General features: G+C 38.4%; 1 protein-coding gene across 5 annotated transcripts in view; it reads right to left on the reverse strand.

Annotated features, from left to right (window-relative positions):
* LOC110852864 (PR domain zinc finger protein 1) overlaps positions 1-19,160 on the reverse strand; it is a 38,654-nt gene that overhangs the window by 12,016 nt on the left and 7,478 nt on the right. For 2 of the 5 annotated variants that reach the window (XM_022100999.2, XM_022100995.2), the window contains exons 2-3: positions 15,018-15,147; positions 8,970-9,062 (exon numbers count right to left, since the gene is read on the reverse strand). The gene's annotated coding sequence lies outside the window, so the exon portion shown is untranslated. Of the gene's footprint in view, positions 1-1,307; positions 2,302-8,969; positions 9,063-9,248; positions 9,394-15,017; positions 15,148-19,160 lie in introns of those variants that run through there. The other 3 variants (XM_022100996.2, XM_022100997.2, XM_022100998.2) reach the window with 3 other exon arrangements.

A 19,160-nucleotide genomic window follows, 5' to 3' on the forward strand; every position in this document is an offset into this window, starting at 1 on the left:
TATGTATGCGTACCTCCTAACTATTTAAGAGTATCTATGAATTAAATATAGTGGTCGCCCTGGTAGGTTGGTACATAGGCATGTATGAAAGCATTAATTTTTATACGAGTATGTACGTATCGATCGACATCATAATTATTGTATCACTAACTATTATGAATGGAGAAAATAATTTCTGGAGTAAGAATTTGCATATTCACTCTGCCTGGAACTTGGACGAAACAAAGGCTCAATTGATCATCACCACCGTATTCATGGTAAATATTGGATAAGTCCTCGTGATTAAAGAACTGAACCCATATTTACATTTATAAACAAGGAAGTCTTTATCAAGTACAGTGTCGCTTTTATGGCGATATTTTGCAATACATTTTAAGAGGGTGTGTTAATAACAAGGCTTGTCAAAATTTCATGAATTTAATAAATAAGTAACCTCCAAAATAAGTAATGCATGCATTGAATCCTTCTGAAGACATGGATAATTATGATTAAATTGTGAAATGAAATAAAAATGGGCAGATCCCACAAAAACTGAAAGGTAAGTATCTCATCTTCATAATAGGGACGCCCTCTCCATGCACTAATTCGGCTAATGCTGCCTGGCGTATGTATCCGTATACCGTCTACACACTCCTGACCTCGTCGTCACCACCGGCGTCACACGAAAGAAAACCATGAATACGAAATGCTATCCTTGACTCTCTCTCTCTCTCAAAGAAAATGCCACCATAAAAAAAGTGTGAGTTAAAACGGGCTAAAAATAAAGGACGCTTAGAAGCGGAGTAGGAGCCCCATCAGAACGTTAATGTCATCTCGTGCATGCTTTATAATATTGCTGCCCTGTCCCACTATGTTGTACAGACGAAGGTTTTTCTTCTCATGTATGCAAATTCCGTCCGTGGACGTGGACATGATGGGACAAGAGCCAGCAAGAGAAAGTAGTTTTACTTTGGGGATAAAAATCGCTCATTTTTTGGCCCAAGTTCAAGGCCGTGTTTGCATGTGTCTACATATGCAAAACCAGGAGAGAGAAACCGCAATGTGTCATGTGTTGTGTTTTTCTCTCTTTCTCATGTTGTAAAGTTTTCGAAAGAAAATAAACATATAAATTATGAAATGATTTTTTCAGCGGGGGTGGTTGAGACTGGGAATATTTATGGTTTCATAGAAGTTACATACATATGCAAATCAAAATGCATGCACCGACTGAAGGCCAAGTTCCAATGTGTCTGGCAATTTTTTTTAGAAAAGTATTGCCAAGCTCATTTTTTAGAAGAGGAAACATATCTCAAAATAAATTTACTTACCGATATCACTCACAGCTAAGTAGATAAGTACGTATATTTTTTCAAGGCAAGAATTTCATGACATCCACCAGGCTAATTTTTCCCCAAATCGTTCAGGTACATGGACCACTTAATAGTTTATATTTTGTTAGGAATGAAAATATTTCGCAAATATATCAGTCCAAACCAGGCACTCAAGAGTAGTTACTTAGGATCACATTCAGTCTAAACAATCCTCACTAATTATACGTAGCACCAATATAGAAATATAAATAGCACCGATTTATCTATTTCTGCATCTATTTAATTCTCAGTCTCAAATTTCTCCATTTAATTCAGATCAAGTTCCACAAAGTCAAGTTTTAGTTACGCAAAGTAAAATAAAGTAAAATAAATCTCTCCCAGAACGAATGAATGAATGGATGAGACGGGTCACCGACTGTTGGTAGAAATTTGTCAAAACTCAACTAATTAAGTATTCTTATTCCCCAACGAAGCAGCAGCCAGGCCACCCACACAATCACGACTCAGAGGAGAACAACTCCTCCACGGACAAACTTCCTTCCTCCCAGAGAGAGAGAGAAAGTGGTGGTAAAAGTGTGAGGATGAGTTCCACCAAGTTGGAAGAAAGTGGAGGTGGAGGAGGACGACGACGACGGAAATGATGGTGTGGGAAGAAGAAAGCGGGCTCCCCCTCGTATTTACTTAGTTTTATTACGTGAATCTACTGCTTACTTACTGCACTACGGAGGCAAAGAAGAAGAAGAGGACCGTGTTTTAGCGTTCTGACCCGTCACACCACTCCGGACACACTGACTCACTCACTTACTTTCTCTCTCGGGTAGTAGACCAGAGCAGGATGAAACCCTGAAATTTCCTTCACTATGACATTGACACATGCTCACGGAACGGCATGAAATTGTGGAATGAATTCAACGTGGATCCGGTTGGGTCTGGTCTGGTCACTACTTCTCACATACGACGATACACTACTCGAACACAAGGTAAAAGACAGAATGGGTAAAAAACGATGCGTACGCTGCCCTTTTATACGTGCCTTTGCAGGGCTTAATTTAGAAATTGGATGTACTGGACAAGCCATAATGCATACACGTTGGGTTGCTGAGTGGTGCGAGATAAGGGGCAAAGGTCCTGTCCAGAGGGTACTTGACCAGGATGGAATGCGCACTTTTTTCTCCATTCCAACTTTTTTAATCCCTTCTTTACAATTTGGCTTTTCCAAGAAACCAAACTAACGAAAGAAATTTTCTAAATTAGGCGACAGCATTAGCATTATTTGGGTCTAAGAATTTACGAAAATCGACCACGCCGACCCGTGCATGTATTGACTGGTTGTTGATTTGCTAGGTCGGTCGGGTCGTTGCCCATGCATGAATACTAATTTGAATTAAGGAGTCTCTCTCCTTTCTCATATGTACCTGCATACCACACAAGTTATCAACTATATTTTTCCCCTTCCCATGCATGCATGCACGCTGACCGATTGATGGACGCCAAACGAGGATCAATGAAACCACGTCACACGGAAGTCTTGTGTAAGGACAAAACAAGAAAAATAAGGCGTACCGTCGTCACAAAACGCACACGGGGAGAAAAAATCGATCCGCTTATTTTTCTGCACTTGTCTCAAATTACATAAAAAAAACTCTATCCCCCTCCACAAAAATGCGGACAGGTTTAATAAATAAGTAACAAAGTGGATCGTGTCGTGTCATTTCATTTCATTTCATTTCATGGTGTGGTCACTTTTACACTTTTACCCACTCGACATATGACGACGGCCTGGCAAATTAAACGTGTTTATAAATTTATTATGCCAGTCAGTCGGCGGAACTTACTTTCACTCCCAAATCCTTAACTAAATTGGTAGCGTCATAACTCTCGTAATTTGATGGGATGCATAATACCCGCCAATTATTGGATAACGTGAAAGGTCACACTTTGAAGTGTGACCATTATCAAAATAATGATAATACATACATAATAATGACGGATGATCAGTAAATAAATGTGTGAATGTAGTACATACAAGCAAGCTCATTAAAATTGGATCTAGCACTATTCAGAGGGAGAGACAGACATCTCAAGGTTGCCTATTTTTTATGCATTCGTCCCCCTCGCCGTCTGTTTACATGGGACGATATTTACTTTACTTTCCTTCTTTACTTTCACTCACTCACTCCAACTCGGTCCGCACACAATTCCGCCTGTCTCGTCGTCGTGTTCCCATTCATGTATGTAAAACATTGGCTCTTTCTCTTTTTTAGCAGTGAGTGTAGGAAAAGAAAGTGAATTGAATTGTAGTTTTGCATATGAAGCAGCCAACGTATGTAGGACACGCGAGAAGAATACCAACGCAAATAATACGTACATATCGTGATGCTCTATTATTGCTTATTATTACATGTGGATGAGCGAGTTGGTGAGTGGGTGGGTGGATTGGATATGGTTGAGAGAGTAGAATACCCGGGTATTATGTATGTACGTGCGGGTGAAAACTATGGTATTCTACTACCCGGGAGACTAAAGGAAGGAAGGAAGGACACTATGTAGTTTTTAACGGATTGATGGAAATGAGACCCTCCTTGATGGATGGCATCCATTTGAATGAACTGAAGGGCGAGTCCTGGCACTGACCTATATTCCAATACCGGCGATCAGGTTGCATTAGCCACAAATTATTTCGTGTCAATCCTTGAGGATCGCGACATCGGGATAAACACAGATAAATAAAATCAGACTTGGTGGTTGGTGGATGGATCCGATCTGAATGGCGATCTAGCCAGACAGCAAATTTGATTGGTTGGTAGTGACAGATTTTTTTTCCACCAAACCCACAACTAAATCTGTGAGACCACAAACGAACGATAACCAAAGTGAGATTTTGTACGTGAAAGTTTAAAAGTTTGAACTTTCACCTTCCTACATTTCCCAATGTTATGGCGTGTTTTTTGAGATGAAAACTCTCCCAAATGAGAGCAAACTACATAACAGAAACCAAACCACAGACCATGGAACACTTGTTCTACTCTTTTCGCCTGGAAGAGACAGGTCAGGGCTGAAAAGTTGAGTAGGAAGGAGACCAAAACCTTTGCAAACTAAATCAAAAACTAATCCGAGATCGACAACTATTTCGAAAACTGAGGAGATCAAACCAGGAAGGGAAATGGGGACACATTCATGTTTTTTGAAAAAGTATATTAACTATAAATACACACATGCAAACGATCAGATTCCCAATAATTGGATTATTTACCACTCATTTAGTGCCCACACTAATTAGTGATGGGTCATTTTGATACATAGTCTAGTCTGCCATAATTATGGCAAAAAACTGGAGGGAGTGGTCCCCCTTTTTAGCGGATGACGATGATCGACCATGAAAGAGAAAGACCTCAATTTTCCCCGTCCATAACAACAACAACTAGCCCAATATGCTCCAGGACTAACTAACTTTAACCTCGTATCTCAAAGTCTCAAGGACGACAGAGTGAACCGAATAACAACAAGAGCCTACCCGATGCCTAACCCTGACTGGATAATAAATGTTATGCCTTATTGCTTGCTCCGTATAAATGAGAATGAAACATGGACACGAATATGTTCCACCGTACCCACTTACTTTCACCCACTCGTGCTGTGCATACATACGTATCGAGTGAGTGACTATCCACTTTTATTTTCGCAATCGTTACGAAAATTGCGAATAATCATGACCACGATGATACGGAGAATTGACGAAATTGTACACCTCCTAAAGTTGCAAAAGCACATTTGGAGCAGAGGAGGAGAAAGTAATAATTGACAAAGTAACTAAACAAACAAACATCAATTTACTTTTACTCTTCTTCTTCTCCGGCCTGGCAATAATGTAGCGTAACGTATCATCATCATCTCGTCATCCTGCTCGTCTCTCTCTAATTACTTTTCGAGATGGATAAATGTATTCCACGAAATCATATATGTATCTACTTGCCCAGGCCACCTGTGGGTTTTGCCTGGTTCTAGGCGTTTTCCAGAGACAAATATTGCACAAAATGTGAACATGGCACAATTAATTCGCACTTTTTCGCCACGCGTAGGTAAAAATCGGGGGAAAAAAATGGGCTAAAATTACAGATTTTTGTCCTTGTTATTTATCCTCAGAGGAAATCAAATCTTTCTTCTTTTCTCTTCCTGTAAGCACTTTTAGAAAGAAGGTGGGAAATCGTGCCCGCCATAAAATAATAATCTGTCCATTTTTAGAAAATTGTGATGGACAGGCGGACGAGGGGAAAAAAGTTAATTAGATTTTCACCCTGGGAGATGGTGGCATGGCGGAAAGTAGAGTGTAGTGTTAGTTATTATACGGCTTTCTAATTTCGTTTTCCTTGCGTAACGTAATAACAACAAGGAAGAAGACCAAGTTTAATACTTCTTTATTATTTATTACGAGAGACTTGATCCACTTCTGGATGGAGAAATTGGGCAGGCGGAAAACTAAAGAATAACAAAGCGACAACAACCTTGACTCATTTCTTGCCATGTATAATTTTACCTTGAAAGTAAATTCTCCTTTCACTCGTTTCTCTTCCTTCCTCTTCCTCCTACTTAATTCATACGTAGTTGCGAAGGTCTCGCCTCGGAGTACCACCACACCACCACCACGGGCAGTAGATAGAAAGTAGATACGTGGTGGTTGGTGGTGGTGGACGAGTAGGAAGTAGACGCTGAAGGACGCAAATTGGAAAAGCGGAAGAAGAATGGAGAAAGCTAAGCCACGTTGGTTGGATTGGATTGAAGGTAAAAGTTGATTCGATAGCGGAAGGCGTATGAAAATATGGATGAATAGAGTTTCGAAGGTGTTGGGCTGCTAATACTTATCTTATTTGCATATCATATACAGTGAAACGCTTTCATACCGCATGCATCCCACATCCGGTAAAAGCTTCCATTGTAAAAAATTCAGGTAAAAATCTATGTGGCACAAATACATAACTACATATGAGCAAATATCTAAGTATGTATCCGAGGTGAAAGAAAGAGTGCAAATTTTATGCCTTGTACATGCATCTACACTTTACCATCGGCTTTTTTTCCGGCCGACCCTGGAATTTATATTCGCCTTTCTTCATGTTAATAGTATTCGCAACACATTCATAAAGCGAACATGATAACCATCTCAGGTTCATTTTTGTCCTAGAGCCAGAACCAGGAGGAGAAAAAGAAACTCGAAAAGAAAGAAGGACCCCAGAATAGATTTCATAAAACTTGCACACGTAACGGCATGGATGGATTTGGCAGTAGGTGAGGAGGAGGAATATGTAAGAAATGGTGAAAATGCATGCATCGCAACTAATATGCAAATGTATGTATGCAATAGTGATGAAGGAAAGTTGTTGTGTTGTGTGTGGCGTCGTCGTCGCCGTCGTCGTCATTGAAAGCAATCCGAGTTTTGATCAACATGCAATTTTCACATCTAAATTTATCCCCGAGATGATGAGTGTGCCGTGCATAATGGGTTTCTCTGCTTGGTGGAGGAGGCACACAGTTACAAAAATAATATTTCTTCTTCCCTCCTCAAATATGACGACAAGGAGTGCATAATGAAAATGTTAGCGACGACGAGCTGGCAGTTAATGTGTAGATATTTTACGTAAAGGTGTGCACCTAAAGAAGAAGATTGATCATTCCGATGCCAATTTTGATAAAATGTCACGTCCCTTCGGAGAAGGGCACTTAACAAAATAAAGAAATAAAATGATTTAACTACTTTACTCGTGAGGAGACTGGAGTAATTTAATTAATTAAATAATCACGAAATTGGATGCATACTTAACGTACAAAGTATGTATGTAAGTGCATTTGCTAGTAAAAAGTGTAAATGTGTAGTAGTAAAAAGTGCATATATTTACATTTCATGCAGAAATTAGGCCCATAGCTATACACATAATTGCATTCCTCTGCTGCTATTTATCTAATCTCACCGTGACCATCACCACCACCCGTCAATTTAAAGGGCAACCCGAAAACGGGTCAAAATTTGAAACAATTTTAATTTAAAACCTTCAAATTCAAGGCAATATCAAAGTGTGGGAGAGAGAGAGAGAAAGGTTATAAGTTATTGGGCAACAAAAGTCGGTTTGAACCCACACAGCATAGAAAACCATGGATTTCGCCCGACTACGTAACATTCCTCCACTAAGTCTTCTTACCCACCGACCAATCTACCTCCGTCCGTAGTCTGCTAATGACAAGTTAACTTTGGAATTGAACTTCAACTTTTGTTATGATATGAGCGTGGCGCATGGCGTGGCGTGTGTTGTGGTTTCGGCTTGCCCAACTTTTTCCGAGTTAAATATTACTCCACCATAAGAATGGATACGGCCGAACCGTTATTGTCGACACACTTATTGCATTATTAATTCAGGAAGGACACCAGTTCAGGGGAGGACAGTAAGAAAGACCAATTTTGAAATGAGTGGTGGTTTTGGCGAGGTTAGTTAAATAGTCATGCTGGCCGACCTTGAATCGTATACGTATTATCAGACATGAGGCATAATTGGTGGTCCGTGTATGTATGGGAATGGTGGCCTTGTTTCTTTCTCTCTCTCTCGATACACACGGGGCAAGCACAATCCGAGAAAGGATGATGAAAGTGGAGGAAGAAGCTCGCAGGAAGGAAGGAAAGCAAAGTACAGAGTAATTTCTCTCCTCAACTTATTACACACATACAAATCAACCTTGAGTTGTCTCTCTCTCTAACGACGACGACGACGACGCTCATCTAAATGTAGACCAGCCCATGCCACGAGGATTTTCGGTGTGTTCATTATAGTAAAGCTAGACCACTCGGTTTTTATATGTGTACTTATATACTTGCTTAAATACGTACATACCTTGCATTAAGCCAAACCACCACCACCACCACCACCACCCGGGTAAGTAAAATGACATTGACGCTATTGAGTGACATACTACATGTGGATGTGCATACCGTATTGGTGGGTTGGTTAGGGCAGTCCGTACTACTTTTACGACGACCACTATACATACTTTCTCTCTGCCTTTTTGTGTGTGACATTGGCACTGTCCTTCGACTACTTTCTCTCCTTGTGGGAGAGTAATCATATTTACTTTACGATAGGCTATCCTAGCCTCGTTCGGATTGACTTATGACACGAGTCCACAAGTAGTGATTCCATATAAAATGCATGTACACGTAAATGAGCGAAGAAGAAGGCCTTCAACCATCAACCCACACATCATTTCCTCTCCCTCTTAACATAACAACACCCTCGCAGAAAGTTACTTTCTCCTCCAATTTCGCATTCTTATTAGTGGTGGATGGATACTTTCTCCGCAGTAATTTCGATCTTTTCTCCATCATCCACCCGCCTACCCGTGGAGAGAAATAGGTGGGATTGCATATGGATAACTTTATATGCAAGGTTAAACCAAATAATATGATTTACGTATTGATGGGCATAGTAGAGTAGGAGAAAATTGTGTTATTGCAATTATGCAAGAGAAGAATTTATTTTGGGATGAGATTGGATAAAGTAAAGATAGAAAGAGAGACGATGAATTGATGAGATAGTTTGGCAACACTTCACCCACTGAAAAATCTTCTCGCATTTTTTGTACTTGTGGTTAAAAAAAGGAGTGATTTTTTTTACTTACCTTGATTAATCGAGGGCCGGGTGAGTACGGGATGATGACGGAGGTTCAATTGTTGCTCCTTGTACTTCTTGGCTGGGTGGGAGTGGAATGATTCTGTAATCAACATAAGAAGAGGGACGAATTTAGTAGAGTTTTGGACACGTTGAAATTAAGTCAATGTTAGATTTAAGTACTTCTAATACAATATGTACATGTCGATTTGATTGAATTTATGAATTAATAATATTACGTAACATATTATTTATGAAGCTATTAAGTTCTTATGCAATTCGTACGTACTTGGCGAGACTTACTGATTCAAGTTGTGTAAGGGTGAGACGATGGAGAGGAAGTGAACAAATATAAAAAGTGAGACACTTTTAGGTAAATCTTAACGGAGACATTTCTCCATGCATGCCTTTTTTCCAGATGGACGCGTCAAATCGCCTTCTTTTTATTATTTATTATTACTTACTGGTCAGCAGCTTTAATATTAATAGCGTCGAACCGACGGCGAGTCAAGGGCATTGGGCTGGACTGGACACTGATATGCAAATCTGTTCCATCATTATTATAATGGTGAGATATGCCAGAGCAAAGGGTAAGTTGTTGGGTTGACCAGGACAAAAAATACCCAACTTTCTTCTTTTAATATTTCCAGGAATCAGGGTCGCTTTAAAAGTTAAAAGTTCAGAATTTCTTAAAAAGGTCTAAAATTAGTCTGTTCGAAAGTTTTTAAGTTGTACCTCTCTCGCCAAAGGTATAACTTTGGATGAATGGCTTAATTGTACTGCGGAGTGCTCGACGAAATTAAAACGGCCAAAAAAATTAAATACTAAAAATATTAAACCCGACCCAGTGAGAGGAAAAAGAAAAAGACATGTCAAAAAAATAAATGCAAGTTGACTCCACAACAATGCGTCATTAATAGCAGATGTCACATCATGGTCGTCGTCTCAGATTTTTAAACCCCGTAAAAGCAACGTTACAAGAATTTATTGTTATTTCTGAGCGGAATTAAGGAAACGGAACCCATGAATGAAGTGATTGGCTGGTCGTATGTACTCAGATATTTACTTACTTGGCAGGCATAAAGAATCATTGTCACATTATTTAATTTACTTTTTTCTCCTTTCTTGTTATCAAAATCAAACAATGGAATTGCCGGTCGGTTGGAACATACGAACGTACATACACAGCTTTGGATTGGGTGGATTTAACTAACAGTACTAATAGTTGCATCCTTTCAATTTACTGCAGCAGGCAGGCAAAATGGAATGGATGATGATGATATAACAGTTCTTTAAAGTTATAAGTCAGCAGTTATTGTACGCATGCAATGCCCAAGACAACAATGCAGCAGGTCTTTTATCATGTTACGCCATTTAATAAATAAGCCGAGGAAATCTGCAAGAATGGGGAAAAGAAAAGAAGTCGGAACGGAACTAACTATGTAAACCCCAGCCAGTCAGTCTTTACGGCAGCTTATGTGCGTACCTACCTACCTACGTACATATTAAGTCTTACTTTTATTGTCTTCCTCCCTTGAGTGACTCGTAATTATTTGCAACAATGCATAAAGTACTTGCTCATGAACTTGCTCATTGTTATCTTCAGCTTGGCATTATTGCATCCCTCTTCAGTTCACTGGGCTACTGGACCAAACCGACGGGTTCAACCAACTCTTCTCATCCTACCACTCTTCTTGTTGTAGGATGGGCATTGTTGCCTTGATTTTTTTGTAACAATGTAATGTGCCGATGGTGGCGGATAAAAGTGGTGAGGAGGAGGGGTAGACGAGGTAATAATGTAATTTTATTATTACATTATTGCATGTGCAGAATTCAGGTTGGTAATAAGTGGAGGAAGGCATCGAGCTATTAGACAGTCAATAAATGAACCGTAATAATAAAAGTTGTTTAGTCAGGTCTTCAATAATAATCGAGATTGATAACTGAGTTTTGAGCGAGAACAAAAGTTGATTCATCGCCATTATCGGCCAGTAAGTGAGTCTGAATGGCTGCATGCATGCATTCATTGTTGTTCTTTACGTGCATATTGTCTTATTTTTTTTATTATTATCGATGATGATCAGGATAGTACGGAGGGTTATGTGACCGGGTTGTGGTCGTGGTCGGAGTCGGCTAATGAACTTTTTACCTTGAATAAATATCAGGGTTGTTGTCTGGTAATTATGTAAAGGTTGGTTGTTGAGGTTTTATGGTAATTTTGTAATGCTAATTGGATCAAGAAGGTTATTTTTCAAGGTATTCCTTCACGGAGGTATTTTTTTATGTTTTCATATATTGGTCATAAATACGATTTCCGAGTAATTGGAAAATTGGTGGGTAGAAAGTTTTATGATTTTTGACTTTGATTACTCAGTATTTTTGTTTCCTTTCGGGCGAACGTTTAAGGAAAAGTTGGCGAGAGGGAATAATTCGTGGGTTCCAAAGCTGGGTTTGTGCGACTTTTCACTTTTAGGCTAGATAAACCACTCGGATGGTGGTTGGGTATGAAGTTTGAGGACAAATTGTGGAAAATTACAGACTTTTTTAATCATGAATTGCTTCCTTGTTTACGAGTAGGTAGGTATTCACTTGTCTATTTTTGTACATGAAAGCATTTGATGACCAAAAAAAGTATATACCTCCAGTTTGGGAATATTACGTATGCACCTTTTTTAACCCTAACCTTACTGACATTTTAGGTAATAAAATAAGTGTGGATATCATATGGAAATCTGGGCTAGTGTTGTTTCGGTTACTTTAAGAATGCAACCCACATATGTATTTAAACACGTACCATTTACGTGGCTGGTGTCATCGTCTTTTTAAAAAAGTATATACATGCCACAGCCACAACTAACCTAGAAAAGCAGGTGTGTGTATTTTCATAAAAATCGGACCTTAAATAGTTCGACACATTTCTAAGAAGAGACCACACGAAGTAAAACTTGACCGGTCATTTTACAAGGGTGGGTAGACATATCTACATATATGCATACCTTTCATTTTCCTTTTCTCTTTCATTTTCCAAAAATTTTGAAAACAAGCAATTCCTTGTGCAGTCCAAAAACAGGGAATGATTAAGAATTTATTTTTACCGAAATAAGATATGCACCAATTCGGGTAATAAAGCAAAGCAAAGCAACTAACGAGATGAACTGACGTGACATCCTGCCTTTTTAGATACGTAACGTAACTGACATTGTTAGCAGCATTTCGGGAAAAATATGTAACTTTTGACATTGTTCTTTTCGAATTTGATTCTCTATTCTTTCCTCGAGCTTCTGTCATTCTTCAAGGTTTGCATTGTGTCGTGATATTGTTGGCTATTCTGAAGTTGAAGTTTAAAAGCGAATATGGTGGGTTCATCCACCTTGATTCACCCAATGGCCCATTTATTTAACCAGGCCTGCACTTAGGAAAGGCAAACCACAACACAAAAGAGATGACTGTACCACCACCACCACTTCTGCTGCTGCTAATACTTTTCCACACGGTGTGCGAAATATCAGCAGCTTTGTAAACTAACTGTTCTTTTTTCTTTCTACTTACTTCTGCACACGCATTTCTATTTAAATATTGCGAGAAGAATCCGTGCGAGCTTGTAACGCGGTGGTGCGTCATTTGACATTTTTTCAGACAAATTTCTTCAAAAATAAATAGTCTAATTTTGCAAAGTTCAAGTTTTTGTAGGACCAAACATTAAAGTAGGAAAGGTTGCATTTAACTGAAAACTTATGAAATTGATGCCATTTTATGTACGAATTTGAACTTAAAGACATTTAATAGGGGCGGAGGGTGCTGAATAATGGCAGATCTAGCATAGTCATATTGCACCTTAAAGTGCTAAAACCGTGCTGAGACAATAAGCGTGTTACATGAAACCAAAATACGTAAAAGTTCCTAAATATATAAAAAATGTAATGGTATATAGCCATGATTTTTTAATTTAGAAGTAGACTGATTTTTTTGAGACCGAATCTTGTAAAATAAAATGACAATACGTAATCAATTTTAAATATTTAATTCCGGCGTTTTGGAGGCGCTTAAAGATTACCTCTAAAATTTAAATTCCATTCAATCCATGGACATTTAACTTATTGGCATTGAAATTGTCCAATTATCTATAAAACCATGATGATTACCATGGACCATGTTCCCCCCAGCAGAAATCACTTCCACCACTTTAATCTAGGTCACTGTCACTCCTTTATCGTACGTTCCTTGGTGGGAAGGGTTCGTTGAACTGAACTTAACCCAGAATGATGATGATGATATAATGCAGAAGGTACAAGAAAAGTAGCAGCTTAACCAACCACCATGCATTCACTTTACTCGCTTGCATTGTGTGCATTACGTTATTAACTTGCTCATTCTTCTTAAGAGGACAATTTCACGACCGTGATGATCATCATATCACGAACGGCACTGGTGGAAGGAAAGGCAGTGCGGTTTTTATTTCATTCTTGATGATATAATGGGACGTAACTTGCATGTATATACGTATTTTATGACAATGGTGCATGGTGATTCTGATGATTTGGCGTCCCCTTCGTATGCACCAATCTAAGTAGTCGGATAACAGCAGCGTCTTCAATCAACGACTAAAGTGAAGTTGACTAACGGATCTTTATTTGTATTATTAGCACCGTCCTCGTGCTAAGCAAAGATAGGAAAATGCAATTTCAAATTGAAAATTTTCAACGGCTAAATTATCTATGTAGAGTATATTTTATTATGCAAAATTGGTTATGCAGGTGCTAAATAAGTATATGGGAATTATTTGTTGTTGTAGCTGATCGTGCATTTCTAATTTTCTTGTGTACCTAATTATCTACTTATGTATGATCTGATTATGATGATGATGATTATGCTGGTAATGAAAAGTGGGGAGCACACGGAGGATGATGACGTGAATAAATATTCTTTGCATGAGATGAGACACATAAAATGGGTTTAATTTACATACAGAAGACGAAACAACGGAGAACAAGTTGAAAGATGAGACGGGGAAAAGGTGCATCGTTAATTGGAGAAGATGTGAAATGAAACGAGGCACTAAAATTGTGCAAAAATGAAGTTGACAAATTGCACGAGTTAAAGTCCACTTTATCGAGAGTGATGATGATGAATATACCTAAGCAATATCATTATTTTGTTGTTGTTGTACACATATTATAACGGAATCAACTCCCATTTAGTGTAACTATATTTCATCCTGGTGTCTTCCCTGCCACGATAAATTATGATGAGTGTGACACCCCCGGTTTTGCGGATAATTTCAGGAATCTACATTTTACTTACAGTTTCAGAACTTATTTAGTTTCGTAGTTGATCATAATTTTATAAGATTTAAAAATACTTTACAAAAGTTTGCGAAAACTTTAAAAATATTATTAGGGAATGTTTTTTTAAGAAATGAAAAAACATGCTGAAAATGTAAAATTTGCATTTTTAGCGTGCTTTTTCATTTCTATTTAATAGAATTAAATCCGTGGCTCGCTCACTTCCTCTTCTTCTCGTAGATAAAAGTGATCTCTGAGTAGTTTTCATCCCTCTAGCCAATTTACCATTCACGACGATTGGATCGGATTTGATTGAGGATTATGCAGATATATTGTGCTGCATTGTACGTATTGTGCTATGAACAAACTACGGATGGATGGATACAGAGGAAGAAGAGGAACGAAGAACGGTACATTTTATTTTAGTGTGTCAGTTCTATTTCCATATTTATATTCGGATAATAGGACTCCTATTATAGGACGATAACGCATAATGTGAGTCAGTTTTATGCATGCATGTACGTACTTACACCCGTAATGTTCGAGGTGCGATTTGTATTCGGCACGGACACCTCGAAAAGTATTTAAGAAGAAGCCGAAAATACTAAATGAACGGAATTTTAAGAAAGGTGTGCAAAAAATGGGCTCCTACTGTTAAAGTAATTAGGAAGAGTAATTACGTGATAAATGAGACGTATGGGTTTATAAGATGCAGTAAACTTCTAAATATATTAGGCTACAAAAATACTAGATAAAAAATGTGCTTATTTTCTTACCTGTCCAGATTTCCAGTCACATCGTCGCCATCTTCTTGACTATTTATTTAGACGAGTTTGAAAATTTGTTAAAAGAACGTCCAACTTTCTCTCCTTTTTATTTTTGTTAAGATTGAACGGATCTTCAATTCTGTAAATGTCAAAAATCACAAATTAAGTTCAACACGTAAAGAAACTTGTATTCTACACGTATGCAATTATATGACGAGTAATTGTTGTTGTCACCTCAAAATTGAGACAAGAACTGGATAAGAAATTATCTGATATGTATCAAAGTCACATACATACACAGCTCTAGGAAATCAAAGCAGACTGATGACCCAGCCAGCCATTAAGTACGTAAACGTAACGTTGTTAAACGGCAATTCTGATTTCTTCACACGATACGAATAAGTCGAATATAATTACATACCTAAGTGACTAATTGATTGAATGAATGACTGAAATTTACATACGTATTTATGTAAAGAAAAAGACCGATGACCGACCGACCAACGAGGGTGGATCGGAGAACATTTCGGATAATTAACCCCTTCTTCTCAAGACCGAGACGAGCAGTCAATCCAAGTTATTCGATATGAATGTCATAATAATAAATGTGTAAGTACTTGTCTACTCGTCGTTACTCTGGATGGAATTGTGCAATAATTTTGTCGACTGCCGAGCAGTAAACCAGCCAGACCAGCCAGACAGTGAGACGACGACAAATAGTTTAATAATTATTGCCCAACTTAATGTGATTTGAATCCCCATCATAATTTTCCCATGATTTACATGATTTGGTTTATGGGGCGGATTGAACTTTATGGACGAATCTGATCCATTTCTTAAGAAGGAGGAGAATAATGACCCAACGGGGAGGGAAATGACCGACCAAATGCTCATTGCGGATGGCCTTGTCAACTGAGACGGCATCTGATTAGGATCATATTTAAGATTATTATGATGACAATGGCGATTGACCTGGACAAGGTGACGATTCGAGGTGATCGTCCTGGTCAATGTCACGAGAGGTCAAACAATTTAGTGTGGTGGTTACGCACAATGATCTGTTTCGTAATAGCTGTTGGAAGAGATGTACCCTACGCAAGTTGGCGTAGAGTAGGGGCAATATTGCGTATGTACGAACAGTGTTGGTTGTTGATGCTGAATGAATTGTTCAAGGAAAAGGGTTTGGGGTGGAGATGCATAAGTTTTGGTAATAAAGTAACAAAGGCTTTTATGCTTTGCTACTGCTTTGCTGGGCTGGAAGTTGGGATGGATGGTTGAAATCAACAATGGCAATTATTTGTGTATCGCCATTATTTGCATGAACTCGGCAGAGGTTATTATTTTACAGAGGTGGTTTTATATGCAGATCGTTAATGGAAATGATACAATATAGGAAATTATTACATATTATATTCACTTCGGGCAGGCGAAAAATTGAGGTAGAAGACATATATGTAGACAGGTATGAAGACATGTATCCTTATAAGCTTTAATTTGAATCCAACTCCTAAAAAATGTTACCAAATTCACGAAACGCATGTAACAGATGACTAGTCACACAAACTGGTCTGTCTTTTTTTGCTTTGGTAATTATCGAAAAAAATGCGAACCCATCTCCGGTCCGGTCCTGCATGCAAACTTCAAAGTCAAAGTCAAGGAAATTTCGTAATGCAAACAATTTTTCAGTTATTATACACTGACGAATTAATCCCGAAGCGTTACAAATAAAATAAATGCCTTCGTTAAACCATTTTTGAAGTAGATCGTACAAGACACGCGTCATTTCCGGACAAGAAAAAAAGTGATTCGGTCCCTTTGTTGGGATCTATCCATGTGAAATTGAGAAATTCGATTGATCTCTCTCCATAATTAAAATGTTTCTTTGTAAGACTTGTGGAGAGGAAATGAGGTAAGACGAAATTAAAGACGGAAAGGCAAAGGGTTGCGTTGCCATCTGTTCCCGCATCATTCTGCAAAGATGTGAGGTAACATTTGGACAATTTCGTTAAGGACTTGCTACTCTACAAGTCCGGCAGGAAGTCTAGTTCGGTGACCTGACCGCTGCTGCTGCTGTTACATACTTATTACTGCATAAAGGGCCCCTTAAGCCATCGTCAACTGGTAATAACTACGCAATAATGGGCAACAACAAAGAAGTGGCGATGGTACTTGGACAACCTTCAACTTGAACGGGTGATGATAGGAAAGGCATAACGAACCCTTTATCATCCATGACACATCGTGTGTACTATTGACTAACTGCAACCCTGAAAAGTTTATTGTCCTCGCTTCCCTCGTGTTATTTATCTCGTGGTAACAAATTTTATTTACTCCATTCCGTTATCACACCAACATAACGACAGAAAGATAAAAGAGTGTCGAACATTGTTTGTTGCACAATTATTTAAATTATGATAGATAGTAAAATTGATTAAAATACATATCTTCCTTGTAAAATCAGTTGTCTAATTTATCGCCTTTTGGTAAACTTTGGATCCATTAGTTGCGAAAATAATTAAAAGGAAAATGATTAATTTGGATAAAGATGCGTTGAAGAAAGATCTGTTCTTAAATACATTACACAAGTGCAAGTTGAAGAAAGTACGAGTGCTTAAGTAAATTATTTCGTTAATTGGCTAAATGGTGAACAGTACCGTATATTTTTTTAAGGTGGGTCTCTGCATCTAGTAGCAGAGAAATAAAGCCCCGTTACTTACATCTTCTTTACTTTTTGCTAAATGTACTTATTAGACGGGGTGTTGGTTTGGTGCATGAAGATAAAGTGGTTTAAAACAAAAGTATCAGTATCGCCAAGTTTGGGCAATACTTGCGCTTGCTGCCACATGTCAAAATTTAAGAGGTTTAACCGTTCCAAGACAAAGCACATAGCACCCTAATCATCACCATCGCAAGATTTTACATTTATGAAATACAAGAAGAAAGTAACAGGGCGAAAGTAGTTATTTGCTTATCAAACGGACAAGGATCAGTTACAATTAATTGGATTCAAAAAGCATCAAGCCAAACATGTAATAAACACAAAAAATATGATCATGATCACCCATTTAATGATATAAACAAACTAGTTCAATCTGGTCTGGTCTCCCAAAATGAGATTATTATTACATATTATTGCCAAGTACGGTATTTCTTCATTATGCAGATCACACCTTATCAAGACGAGAAAGAGAGAGATGAAATAAATAAAAGTAAATCCGTTACGAGTAAAACTTAAACTTTGCCTTTCTTCCCATCTCCTCGGGGGATGCGGGGTTACAGTTACGTAATCCAAGGCAATGTCAGTCATGTTGTTACACGATTTAGAATGGTTGCCACCAACTCGTGTCTCATCGGGGGATGAGATTGTTGTGGTGCTTTCTCACTCAATGCCATCAATGATAACTTATTGCTCACAACAGGGTCCTCCTCTCAAGAGACGTTCGTTCGTCATCAGCTCGTCAAGTGCGAAAAATAATGAAGAACAAGAGTAAGTAAAGTACGAACGGCATTCTTGAAGGTGGTGGTGGTGATGGTGGTGGTTAGAAATGTAAGGTAAGGTAAGTGCATTGTTGAACTGGGTTAGCAGAGAACGATGAACCCTTAGTCGAATTGACTGTTGCTTGCATTATTGTTGGCGATTTGCATGGTGTGCATCCATTGTTGGGAGAAGAGAGGGAGCAATTTTGTTACAGTTTTGATACATCTGAAGAAGAACTACGGAACAAGACTTCCTCCAAGTTTTACCTGCCTCTAACTAAATGGATGGACACGTTCATTTCATTTATGTAAATATGCAGCACGTCGTAGCGGAGGTGGTGTTGGTTGGTATGCGTGTTTTGTGAGAGGAAGGGAAACTAAACCACGGAATTCTCATGATTTAAGAATAATCTGCTACGATACTTAATGGAGAAATGATCATAACTTTGTTAACGATAGGAAAAAGAGACGACTTTATGCATGGTTATGTAATAATGTGGATAACTGTGTCTCTGGTCGCAAGTCTGCCAGGCAGTATTTTTTTTATGCGGTTTTGATATGTCGTCGATTAACAAAAGTAATGTTAGCATCTTCTGCATGTATGATGGGAAGTGGGGAACTCTTTACCTTTTTTTATTTATATGTAAGTAAATACCTGGTTTGGTTTTTTTGTAA

The sequence above is a fragment of the Folsomia candida genome, unplaced genomic scaffold, assembly GCF_002217175.1.
Source record: "Folsomia candida strain VU population unplaced genomic scaffold, ASM221717v1 Fcan01_Sc008, whole genome shotgun sequence".
Taxonomy (NCBI): domain Eukaryota; kingdom Metazoa; phylum Arthropoda; class Collembola; order Entomobryomorpha; family Isotomidae; genus Folsomia; species Folsomia candida.